At 52.2% G+C, this 12,951-nt stretch overlaps 1 protein-coding gene across 2 annotated transcripts in view; it reads left to right on the plus strand.

Moving 5' to 3' along the window:
• FRMPD3 (FERM and PDZ domain containing 3) overlaps window positions 1–12,951 on the plus strand; it is a 156,947-nt gene that overhangs the window by 59,737 nt on the left and 84,259 nt on the right. Inside the window, exon 2 of one of the 2 annotated variants that reach the window (XM_038417479.2) lies at window positions 9,308–9,397. The gene's annotated coding sequence lies outside the window, so the exon portion shown is untranslated. Of the gene's footprint in view, window positions 1–9,307; window positions 9,426–12,951 lie in introns of those variants that run through there. The other variant, XM_038417477.2, reaches the window with a different exon arrangement.

A 12,951-nucleotide genomic window follows, 5' to 3' on the forward strand; every position in this document is an offset into this window, starting at 1 on the left:
ATGGAATCCAGAGCCTTGAGCTGGGCCCCACTTATGTGGGGGCAGGGGAAAGGTCTCAAAATGGGATCCACAGAAGCCAAACATGGAAGAGGAGCTGCCTACACTAGCCAATAGGACATGCTCGGGGGACGGGGAGGTGTTAAGTCAGGAGAGGGCCCTAACCACTGTCTCTGAACGTCTCCTGCTGAAGTCGTTCCGTTCTGTACAAATGACTAAATCCCTGGGACAGGGGCCTCCCACACCCTAACCAGTGGGCTAGAGGGTCATGCCGAGGATTCAAATCCCTGCTCCGAATCAGGCAGAAGGAGGGTGGGGTTGAACCCCCCTCTCCTGTCTGGGTGTGTGCTCTACCCACTGAGCTAAAGGTTGGGATGGGGCAGCTCCTCCTCCGGCTGTGTCTGTGCAGGGCCTGGTGTGTGGTGAGGTGGCCTTGGAGAGTTTCCACTGGGCACAGGCACTGAAGCTGAGCACATGCTTGCTGGCAGATTTTTTATTTATTTATTTGGTATGCCTAGGGGACACTATTGGCAGAAACTTGGGTGCCTAGAGGGTTAGCTGGCAGCTGAACTGGGGGTTCTGAGGATCAGAATTTTGGAGGTAGGCACCTAAAGCGGCAGTTAGAGAGAGATCCACAAAGGGATGTAGGCACCTGAGTCACTTGCCCAAGGTCACAGAGGAAGTTTTTGGCAGTTGTGGGGTGGTGGAGAAAGTGCCTTTAAAACAATGCCTAAAAATCCCACACCAAAGTGTTTGAGTGAGCCCTTGTCGGGCCCTGCTGAAAATTTCCAGCTCTAGTAGACCATATTTATGGTATTTGTCCTGCAACAAGAACAGCAAAAGAGTGCCAGATCTAGGCCCGTCCTGCACAGAGTCTGCCCCTAGCACCATTGTGAATGTGGAGGGGCTGGGATACAGGCTCCACAGAGCCACTGAGGGCTTGGCTACACTTGTGAGTTAGAGCGCATTAAAGGAGCCCCGGGCACACTAGCTTGCTACCCGTCCACACTGGCAAGGTACATAGAGCGCTCTGACTCCGCGGCTGATCCACTCCTGGTACTCCACCTCGGCGAGTGGAATAACGTTTTGTCCCCCCCCGCTGGAGCGCCGTGGCACCAGTGTGGACCCCTGGTCTGTTAGTGCGCTCTGATCAGCCTCCAGAAGTGTCCCACAATGCCTGTTCTATCCACTCTGGTCATCATTTGAACTCTACTGCCCTGCCCTCAGGTGACCAACCGTCAGACCCTCCCTTTAAATTCTCTGGGAATTTTGAAAATCCCCTTCCTGTTTGTTCAGCCAGGCGTGGAGTGCTCTCAGCGAATCTTTCCAGGTGACCGTGCCTCCACGCACCAGGCGATCCCCAGTATGGAGCAATGGCAAGGTGCTGGACCTCTTCAGTGTTTGGGGGAAGAAAGCTGTTCAGTCCCAGCTGCGCTCCAGCGGTAGGAATTACGATACCTTTGGGCAGATATCAAGGGCCATGATGGAAAGGGGCCATAACCGGGATGCACAGCAGTGCAGGGTTAAAGTGAAGGAGCTGCGGAATGCCTACTGCAAAGCCTGTGAGGCAAACAGCCGCTCTGGTGCTGCCCCGTGACCTGCCGTTTCTACAAAGAGCTGGACATGATACTTGTGGACGACCCCATCTCCACTCCGAGTACCACCATGGACGCTTCAGAGCCCAGTTCAACAAGGCAGGAGGAGGAGGAGGAGCAAAGCAGGAGCAAGGGTGCTGAGGTGGAGGAAGACACCCCGGAATCCCTAGATGCATGCAGCCAGGAGCTGTTCTCAAGCCAGGAGGAAGGTAGCCCGTTGCAGCGGCTGATGCTTGGGAAAGGACAAACACTAGAGGAGGTTCCCGGTAAGCGGCTTTTATTTTGGGAAGGAAGTTGTTCGGTGTGGGCTCTTGGGGCTAGGAGGGTTAGGCCTAGATGCGGAATAGGGCGTTGATGTGCTCTTTCACATCACGGTAATTGGCCTCAGTGATCTCTTCAAAGGTCTCAGCCAGAACTTGGGCAATGCACTTGCGCAGGTTTCTCGGGAGTTCTATGTGGTCTTTGTCCCAGTAAGGCTAACGTGTCCGCGCCACTGTGCCGTGAGGGGCGGGGGGACCATTGCTGCACACAGGCAAGCTGCATATGGGCCAGGGTGGAAGCCGCATTGCAGTAGAAGACCCTCCCTTGCTTCCCAGGTCACTCTCAGCAGCGAGAGATCTTCCAGGACGAACTCCTGTGGAAAATGTGGAGACAGTGTTCAGTATAGGGGTCCCCTGCTGCTGTTGGCTCTCCCCAAGGCACAGAAACCCAGAGGACAGTACAGCCGTGAAACAATCAGTCATACTTGACCCTGTGCTTACTCACCATTTTGGGGCTCCCGTGGGTTATGTGCGCTCGCTTTGGGACAGGCAAATTATGCTATTGTGTAGACTGTGCTTGCCCTTAAGTATGGGGGACTCATTGCTCTGTCTGGTGTGAACAATGCTGCCTCTGTAAAGTGTTACATTTTGCCTTTACAGATGCAAACCTTGAGATCTCAGCTGTCTGTGTTATTACCGCTGAAAGACTCCAAAGAATCAGAAAGAGGCCACGTAGAAGCGAGGAAGACATATTTCATGAAGTCATGCAGCATTCAAGTAATGAAAATTGAAAAGTGCAGGAGTGTCAGGACAGTGAAAGGAGGATCCGCCAGCAGAATGAGGAGTGCCAGCACAAAAGTGCGGTGCTTTGGCAGCAAAGCACGGATTGGCTGATAAGCATAATGGCGCGCCAAGCGGACTCTATCCAGGCTCTCGGAGCCATGCAGGCGGAGCACTACTGCGCTCCCTCCCCCCGCAGCCCTTGTCCCAAAACTCTTTCCCTTGTGCCCCCATGTCATCTCCAACCCCCCTTCCCCAACATCCGGGTTCTTACTGCCACCAGCTGCCTTCAACACCTGTAGCTTCACCACTGAGCCCTGAAAACTATGAGCCTTACCCACTGCACTCAACCCCATCACCATGCAGTATAGCCATCCTGAAGTGCAGCACTCATTGCACAGCACTCCAGAAAGGAAGGCTGAGTATGATAAATCTGAGACAAATCTGTGATTGTACCGTTCCCCACCCCACCCCCTTGCCCTTTCTGTTTCCCAAGCAGTTGTGTTTCTTTTCAATAAATGGATTTTCTTTTCAATAAATGGATTTTTTGGCTATGAAAACATTCTTTATTATTGCATAAAGTAAAAGATACCTTAGCCCAGAAAAGAAACAGGCACTGCAAGTCAGCATAGCAAACACAGATTCCTAGTAACATTGGAACCACTGCACTTCACTCCCGTGCAGGGCACCAGACGTTACTGGTGGCTTACAGCCTTATATTGCTCCCTCAAGGCGTCCCTAATCCTTGCAGCCCCACGCTGGGCCCTTCTAATAGCCCTGCTCTCTGTCTGTTCAAAGTCAGCCTCCAGGTGTTGAACCTCTGAGTTCTATGCCTGAGTGAATTGTTCACCCTTCCCTTCACAAATGTTATGGCGGGTACAGCACGGGGATATAACCGTGGGGATGCTGTCATCGGCCAGGTCCAGTTTCCCATACAGAGAGCACCAGCGGCCCTTTAAATGTCCAAAAGCACACTCCAGTATCATTCTGAACTGGCTTAGCCTGTTGAACCACTCCTTGCTGCTGTCAAGGCTCCCTGTGTAGGGTTTCATGAGCCACGGCATTAAAGGGTAAGCGGGTTCTCCAAGGATCACAATGGGCATTTCGACTTCCCCTACGGTAATCTTCTGGTCTAGGAAAAAAGTCCTGGCTTGCAGCTTCCTAAACAGGCCAGTGTTTCAAAAGATGCGTGCGTCATTCACCTTTCCGGGCCAGCCTGCGTTAATGTTTCTGAAAGGCCCACGGTGATCCACAAGTGCTTGGAGAGCCATAGAGAAATACCCCTTCTGATTAATGTACTCGGAAGCTGGTACCATCTATGTGTGCCATCTATCACCCCTCCATAGTTAGGGAAACCCATTTGTGCAAAGCCATCATATAGATTACTCAGAGTCATGGTTCTTCTGAGCAGGATGCGATTAATGGCCCTGCAAACTTGCATCAACACGATTCCAATGGTCGATTTTCCCACTCCAAACTGGTTAGTGACCGATCGGTAGCTGTCTGGAGTTGCCAGCTTCCAGATTGCAATAGCCACCTGCTTCTCCACCGTCAGGGCAGCTCTCAATCTCGTGTCCTTGTGCTGCAGGGTGGGGGCGAGCTCCTCGCACAGTCCCATGTAAGTGGCTTTTCTCATCCGAAAGTTCTTCAGCCACTGCCAGTCATCCCAGACTTGCATGACGATGTGATTCCACCACTCGGTGCTTGTTTCCCAAGCCCAAAAGTGGCATTCCATGGTGGTGAGCATGTCCATGAATGCTACAAGCAAACTCTTGTCATAGGTGTTACTTGAGTCGATATCGTTGGAGCCCTCCCTGTCACTTTGGATCATAAGGAATAACTCGACTGCCAAACGTGACGTGCTGGCGAGACTCATCAGCATACTCCTCAGCAGTTCGGGCTCCATTCCCACAGACAGAAAGGGAAGACAGAGCGCGTAGTACAAAAAATGTTGAAAGATGGCTCCAAATGTGGATGGAAGCACAGGGATTGCTGGGATGTGAACCGATGCATCATGGGGCATTGGGACAGGACCCAGAATGCCCCGCATCCCCTGCCCCCTTCCCACAAGTCACAGCGCCAGAGTGGGAAGAAGTGATCTATGGGATAGCTGCCCATAATGCACCGCTCCCAATGCCGCTGCAATTGCCGCAAATGTGGCCACGCCAGTGCTCTTGCAGCTGTCAGTGTGGACAGGCTGCAGTGCTTTCACTACTGCGCTCTCCAAAGGCGGGTTTAACTCAAAGCGCTCTACATCTACAAGTGTAGCCATGCTCTGAGTCCACCCACCATGCAAATGAACGGGGTGGGGGTAAGGAATGGGTGGTGATGTGTTAGGTGATGGAAACTGCACCAGATATAAACCTGGCCCAGTTTTTCCCCCAGCAGAGTAGTGGGGAAACCAGGAAAGAGACTGACTCCTGGAGTCAGTCTGCTGCTTGGGTTGCTCCTAAGTCTGGACTCAGGATAAAGCCACAATTGAGCCTGTAATGAGCTACCCTTTTAACCAAGAAAATGGGAGTAGAGAGTGCTCCACATGAGCAGCTTGGCTGTGTTAATTTACCTCCTTTCCTGCCTTTGTGTGTGGTTTTTTTTTATTAAATATTAGAGTCATGGAGTTCTTTGCATTTAACTTCATATGTTTTAAAGGGGGGGTGGGAGGGAATTGCCCATGCTTAATAACTGGCTCATTTCAAATCATCTCTGAAGTTCACACCTAATTCAGTGGATGGGGTGTGGAGGGTTGGGTTCCCCTTTACTGCTGCTATTGGCCTAGGGATAGTTTTCTGCTAGGCTGCTCTAACAGGGCAGCAGCACATCTGTTTGCACGGATGGCTGCAGAACAGATGTGTAATTAAACTTGGAATTTGCAGTTTTGCAGAATGCAGAAAGACTTGCCCAGCCCCTAAAGTTGCCTGGTTTGTGATTCAGCTTCTGTGACTTTTCCCCTGTCCCTGCTGTTACAGCAGGGGTTTTTTTGGATAGTTTTGCCAGGTGTGTATTTCAATAAGCTACTTAACATCTCCCTCCCACAACTGATTCCAGCAGGAGCAGCATTTCCTCCCCCTTCTTCTAGCACCCTGAATGAAAGGACCAGACCCCCACTCCGCTCAAGCATAGACTGGCTGTTATGGGTAGTTCACCACCCCGGGGGAGGCAGGGAAGTTGCCAGGTTGGCTCTGGTTTTCAGGGGGGAGTTCACTGATCTCCATCTCATATCTGGGAAGTGTCTGTACTCAGCTGTGCTGCCCTCTGACTGAGCAGGAAATACAGCTCAGTGTTTGAATGGGGGGCTTGGGAATGTGTTGGAGGGGGATATGAAAGGCCCCTGTATGTCTCATGCATGCAGATAAGGAGTTGTGTTTCTCAGGTCTCCACTGACTGTCATGGTGGTGACATCCTGTTGGAGTGGTGACTCTTTGGGGGTGGCGAGCAAGTGGAGAGCTGAAGGCAGTAGAGGCTAGCTGGAGTGCTCTAAGTGGTGGCCCTGCCCAATGCATCCGCTTTGAAATCTCCACACACCTGGGGTTGACTTGGCTCTGTGCCAGCCAAGGCAGGGACACTGAGTGCGGTGCACTTTACTGTGTGCATGTCTCTGGGCTGAGACCTCCGTCCCGATCCACTCTGTAGCAGTGATTACGATTCCAGACGCTTTTTGCGAGAGAAGGGATTTGGTCCCTTGTCCTTGGCCACCTTCTCACCCCATTGCTGTGTCAGGTGCTGTCGGCATGTTGTCTGCCTGGCTGTAGCTTTCCTGTCCTTGAGGTGCCTGCGGCAAGGATTTCCAGGGCTAGGGGCCAATTTTGCTTACAGCAGGGTAATTCTGTTGCCTGGAATGGAGCTGTCGTGGATTTACACTGGTGTAGCTGAGATGAGACTCTAGCTCCTGGCCTTACCTCTGAGCCACTGTGTGAGTTTGGACGAGTCACTCGTCTGTGCTTCAGTGAAGGGGGATTATCAGCTTCCCCACCTGGCCCGGGAGGGAGAGGGGCATAATTCATTAGCATCTGTAAAGAGCTTGGGGATTCTCTGGTCCAAGGCACAGGGTAGTGTGCTAGCTGCGAAGCACTTTTGGATCCTCCGGGATGGAAGGTGCTAGAAGGCTGTGAAGTTTTATCACAGATCTGGCAATGAGGAAGAGTCTTGCAATTACAGAGCACTTTTCCTTTCACAGCACCCTGTTGGGGAAGGGACATGTGGATTCTGCCTTTTGCCACCAGCTTTGTTGATTTTTAGGATGTGTAAAATACAGCCAAGGCACATTTTAGGCATTGTCCATGGCAGCAGGCCGAGAAATGCCAAGTCCTTCTCCATTTGAGCCCATGTGATGGATCTGGTAATGTTCAGAATCACGGATGGCATGAAGCAAGGCGGTTGTTTCTTGCTTGGCATTCAGTATATAGCCTTGCACTCACCCTCATGGTCCTGTACCAGCTATGGACTGGCTACAGAGCTTGCTTATACACACCAGATGTGTTAATTGTAAGATCCTTTAATGCTCTGCCAGGTATGGATGGGTTGTTTTTTTTAATCAAAGCAATTTAAATCACAAGTTTAAACCATGATTTAAATCAGCGAGCAGGAAGCCTTGATTTAAATAATTTATTTGAATCATGTTTTGCATTTGTACTTAATTATTTTCATAAAGAATGGTTGATTCTGACTAGCTGGTGACCATTAAAACATGTTGTTTGCAACTAAAAATAGTCTTTACCCTAAATATGGTGCTTCTTTTTGCTAGCCAGGAGGAGACACTGTAGCAATTATATAGCTTACCTTCATTTAGATTCTGAATCTTTGAATTTTTTTTATGTTAGCAAATGATAACTGATGCATTTCTCATTTACTAGATGATTCAGTTTTTTTTTTGCAGTGCCCTGGCAAAGCTAGCTGGGCCCCCCCCCCCCCCCCCGCGGTGTGAGCTTCCCTGTGGCAGAGCCCTGACAGAGCCGGCTAGGGGCCCCTGGCAGTGTGAGCTTCCCCATGGCAGTGCCCCACTGAAGCCCGCTAGGGGCCCCTGGCGGTGTGAGCTTCCCTGTGGCAGTGCCCCACTGTAGCCGGCTAGGCAGTGCCCTATCGGAGCATTGTGAGCTGCCTCACAGTTATAGCAGTGCCTGTCATGCAGTGTGATCTTCCCCGCAGCAGTGCTGCTCCTTCCAGCCGCTCCTTTTCCACTCTTGCAATGGGAGATGTTGCTTTAAGCAGCCCAGTGCCGCCCCCACATAAGCCTCTGCTCATGTCTTCATGGTCAGTGCGGTCCCATAGCCCCATGAAGGAAGGGCCTTCCTCACCTCCCACTGTGTAAAGATCTCCTGAGTGGAATGCTGCTGCCAGCACCTGCTCCAGGGTGGTGTGTCCCAAGACGGGTACATTGCAGGCAGCAGCACTGCAAGTCTCTCCCTGCCTTGGCCTGGCAGGACCCTATAGGGCAGAGGTGGGCAAACTTTTTGGCCCGAGGGCCACATCAGGGTTGCACAACTGTATGGGAGGGCCTGATAGGGAAGGCTGTCTCTCCCCAAACAGCCTGGCCCCTGCCCTCTATCCACCTACTCCCACTTCCTGCCCTGCTCAAAACCCCTGACCCATCCAACTCCCTCTGCTCCTTGACCCCTGACCGCCCCCTCCCAGGACCCCCCCGCCCCTAACTGCCCCCCGGGACCCGACCCCTGTCCAACCCCCCCTCCCCCCCGCTCCTTGTCCCCTGACTGCCACGACTCCTATCCACACCCCTGATCCTAACCGCCCCCCTGGACCCCACCCCCTATCCAACTCCCCCTGCTCCCCATCCCTTGACTGCCCCCCCCCAGAACCTCTGCCCCATCCAATCGCCCCTTGCTCCCTGTCCCCTGACTGCCCCTTGGGACCCGCTGCCCCTTATCCAACCCCCCGCTCCCTGCCCCCTTACCATGCTGGAGCCAGCCACACTGCCGTGCTGCCCGACAGGAGTGGTGGGCCAAAGCGCCGCCCACGTGGCGGCATTGCTGCAGGGGAGAGGGGTCAGCAGGGAGGGGCTGGGGGCTAGCCTCCCTTTCCGGGACCTCAGGGGCCAGGCAGGATGGTTCCGCGGGTCGGACATGGCCCGTGGGCCGTAGTTTGCCCACCTCTGCCATAGGGGGTGCCAGGGCAGGTCAGTCTCCATGACCCTTTTTGCTCATTGGCCTTTGTGCTGATGCCCCCTGCTCACGTGGGGCTGCGCTGAGACCTACCAACTCAGTTCACATTGCTGTTGAACAGACCTGGCTTTTGGTCCCTGCCCCCCCCCCAGGCTGAATTTAAACTTTCAGCCCAGAGGGCAAAGTCTCTGACTGAGCCATTCCAGCCCCGGCTTTTAATGCACCCCTTGTTAGAACAAGCCCAAACCCACCCCCCATTGGGGAAACAGAGCAATAGAAACAATTTGAAGGGGACACCTACTCCATAAGTCTACAGTGTGAGTCCTGGAGTCTAGCTGCTGGCCCACCTAGAAGCTGGTGAGCTGCAGGTCACTGCTTCTTGGTGGGTATAATATACTAGCTGGTGTCGGCTTCCTCATCTGAGAGCGAGCGAGAGGCAGCTGTGTTTACCAGCTCGCTCCCTGCCGTGGTTCTGGGGCTGAGCCAGCTGGCTTCTTTAAGATTCTTGTCACAGCAGGTGCTGATTTTCTAAGGCTGGGGTGATCGTTCTCTTTCTATACAGACACCGTGGTCCGTCTGTGCTGGGCAAAGAGAGGGGACAGAGGAAGAGATCAAGTATCCTGCCAGCCGCCTCGGCCATAGGGAGCAGACAGTGAGTATCATGCACCACGAAGCAGCTCGTAAGTAGACAAGACTCTCTTGGCTTTTATTGTATTTGGCTTTATTTTGGAAATATTTCCATTTCCTCTGAGCCCAGGGGAGGGGCTGGGGGAGACCTGGCAGCAGGGTTTGGTCCCCACTGTGCTCAGTGATGGCTAGAATGTTGCAGTGAGATGCCGTGTGTCCCTTCTCCGCTGCGTGTGTGTTTATCGCGCAGGCAGATTGGTGGCTGCTCTCGATCTCTTTTAAAGCACTACTAGTCCCTGTTCATTAGAATCAGATTTATTGGAGTCACAGAGAGAGGGAGAAAGAGAGGGAGAAACTAAATCAAGTCCTTAATGAAATGGTCTGCCAGGCAGGCTGTCGGCCACTTAACCTGTCAGCAAAATAGAGACTCCAAAATGCTGAAGGGGGAAAAGGAGCACAGGGAATCAAATGCCGATTTTGCCGCCTACTCATTGCAAGAAGGGTGCTGGGAGGAGGGCGTGAGCTGTTTGTCTTTCTGAGGCTTGGTATTGTCCGTACCTGCCCCCGCAAGGCACCCAGCTTTGCCCCACTTGAGACCTCCCTGTTTGAATCAAGGGTGGGATTTCATTCCCCATGCCAAGTCAGTCCCGGGCTTCCCTTCATGGCTCCATCAGGAGACCTCATTCTGTTCCAGAGGCAGGGGGAATATAGGCTGTCAAAGTGTCCCCTTCCGGCCTTTCCCGCTCTGCAAGGGTGAGAGGAATTTGGGCTCAGGGACCTTTCAGTCCTAGGATTCCCCAGCCAGCTCCATGGTAATCCATCCCTCTCCTTTCTGTTTGTGTATGGAACGGAAGGGTAAGCCTTTTAGGCATAACAGCAGCTCTAAGGATTTCACTCTCATCTGGAGCTTCTGTACATCTAACTATGGAGAACAAAAAACCTGAAACCTCTCCAAATCTGAGAAGAAATGCAGGGAGCCTCCAGCACTGATAGGAAAACATTGATTGGAAGGATTTGCAAACCGGGCAAGTCCCCTTCTCCAAGAGGCATTCAGATGGGTTTCATTGGATACAGACAGAACTCCTGTACCCGCGCACACACTTGATGTTAAGCCCATACCCCCACCCCTTGCACACATATGCCCAGGGCTCTTACAAATATATCCATGCACATGAGCACACTGCATGGAGTCTATGATATGCTTCTGCATAGAGATACTGGTCCCTAGAATACAGTCATGCCCAGGGTCCTTGGATACATGCATGTACGAGAGTGTCCCTGCCCCACACAGACAGTTCTGTAGCATGTGAACATACAACCCATGTGCTATAACACACACACACCAATGGGCAGGCTGGTCTAACACACACAGATACAAACATCTGTTCAGGGGACAGAGCACTGGGCTGGGACTCTGGAGACCTGGGGTCTATTCTCAGTTCTGCCACTGAGCTGCTGGGTGACCTTAGGCAAGTCCCTGCCCCTCTCTGTGCCTCAGTTTCCCGTCCCTCCTTTTCTCTGTCTCTGTTTGGAGTGCAGACTCTTCATGAAAAAAGCTGTCTCTTCCTATATGCATATACATAGTGTCTGGCCCAGTGGGGTGCTCCTATAATCCCAATAGTAGCAATGCAGTCAGGTGTGCAGTCCCCTGGGGCAGACATACCCATGCATGGACATGTGATCCCCAGCATGGCCACCCCGAGCTGTGAGTATTGCAGACTTGCCCGTGATGTTGGCCTCAAGCAGGAGATGATGTTTCAATGAGATGTGATGCTGCTCACAGGGTTATTAAGATGCTGCTAGCTCTCTCTGGCCATCGCTTCCTTTCCTTGGACCTGCTGCTCCGGTTGAAGCAGGTTCGTTAGCGTTATACTGTCCTAGAGAAGGGTGAGATGCTGGCTGGCAAAGGGAAGTAGTAAAGCATGACCAAGAGTTAGGAAGGGGAGAGAACTGGGCTCTGACTAGCTTGGCAAACCGGCATGGGGATGGGTTTACTGAGATGAATGCAGGCCAGGAAGCAGTGACTGAAGGTCATTCCCATTTGCTGTCCATTTGGTGCTTTATGTGTGATAAGTTTGGTGGATCTCAGTCAAGTCCCCAGGGAGACACCTGGCCTCGTCACTAACACCCTCAGTACAGTGGGCACTGACTGGCTTCCTTGTCAGTCTCACGGAATGGCCCGTGACTGAGTGGGCCCTGGAGACTGAGCTCCCCTCTCAGCCCTCAAAGGGGCGCATTGGCATGCCCGTGGGGGGAATGCTTGTCCTGCGGCTGCAGCTGGGCGGGAGATTAAAAAGAGCAGCAGTCGCTCCCTGCTGGCTGCCTCTCTGCTGCAGGCAGCTGGCTCCCGCTGCAACAGCCACCAGAGCTGTGCTTTCTACAGCAGGGCAGGGGTGGTTAGAGAGCTGGGAGCCAGCCATCGTAGCCGTTGCCTGCCACACAGTCTTGGCCCATCAGCAGGGATGGACAGCACGTTGCTGGGATGGGTTCCAACGTGTGGCCAAACCATGGCTGCTGGCAGGTATTGCCTTTACCAGTGCTAGAGTCGCCAAAGAAGGGAACCTACCATTCCATGAGATGAGCATTCCTATGGTGACAGCTACATGCGCCGGAGCAAAGAATCACAGAGCTTGTGGCTGGGCATCATTCAATCCACCAGCCTACTCTCCAAAAACACAGCCCCTCCCACGTCCCCTTAATAGACACCCGGAGCCATAAGGCAATTTCCAGTCCTAAGTGATGTTATAATTAAAAAGAAAAGGAGTACCCGTGGCACCTTAGAGACTAACAAATTTATTAGAGCATAAGCTTTCGTGAGCTACAGCTTGTAGCTCACGAAAGCTTATGCTCTAATAAATTTGTTAGTCTCTAAGGTGCCACGGGTACTCCTTTTCTTTTTGCGAATACAGACTAACACGGCTGCTACTCTGAAACCTGTTATAATTAAACTGCCACTAGAGGGCATTTCACACTGCAGTTTAGTTTGTCAAGTATTTACTACCGTGGGTGCCTACCTGCGATGCCGTGGCCCCTTCTCCTGGTGAATAAATCCTGGGGGCTGGGTTGTTTATCAAAATGAGAGGTTATTTTTGTGCCTGTTACTTCATTCATTATGTTCCTGCTGTAGAATCATAGAATATCAGGGTTGGAAGGGACCTCAGGAGGTCATCCAGTCCAACCCCCTGCTCAAAGCAGGACCAATCCCCAACTAAATCATCCCAGCCAGGGCTTTGTCAAGCCTGACCTTAAAAACCTCCAAGGAAGGAGATTCCACCACCTCCCTAGGTAACGCATTCCAGTGCTTCACCACCCTCGTAATGAAAAAGTTTTTCCTAATATCCAAACTAAACCTCCCTCACTGCAACTTGAGACCATTACTCCTTGTTCTCTCATCTGCTACCACTGAGAACAGCGTAAATCCATCCTCTTTGGAACCCTCTTTCAGATAGTTGAAAGCAGCTATCAAATCCCCCCTCATTCTTCTCTTCCGCAGACTAAACAATCCCAGTTCCCTCAGCCTCTCCTTATAAGTCATATGTTCCAGTCCCCTAATCATTTTTATTGCCCTCCGCTGGATGT

The sequence above is a fragment of the Dermochelys coriacea genome, chromosome 9 (genome assembly GCF_009764565.3).
Source record: "Dermochelys coriacea isolate rDerCor1 chromosome 9, rDerCor1.pri.v4, whole genome shotgun sequence".
NCBI classification, from domain to species: domain Eukaryota; kingdom Metazoa; phylum Chordata; order Testudines; family Dermochelyidae; genus Dermochelys; species Dermochelys coriacea.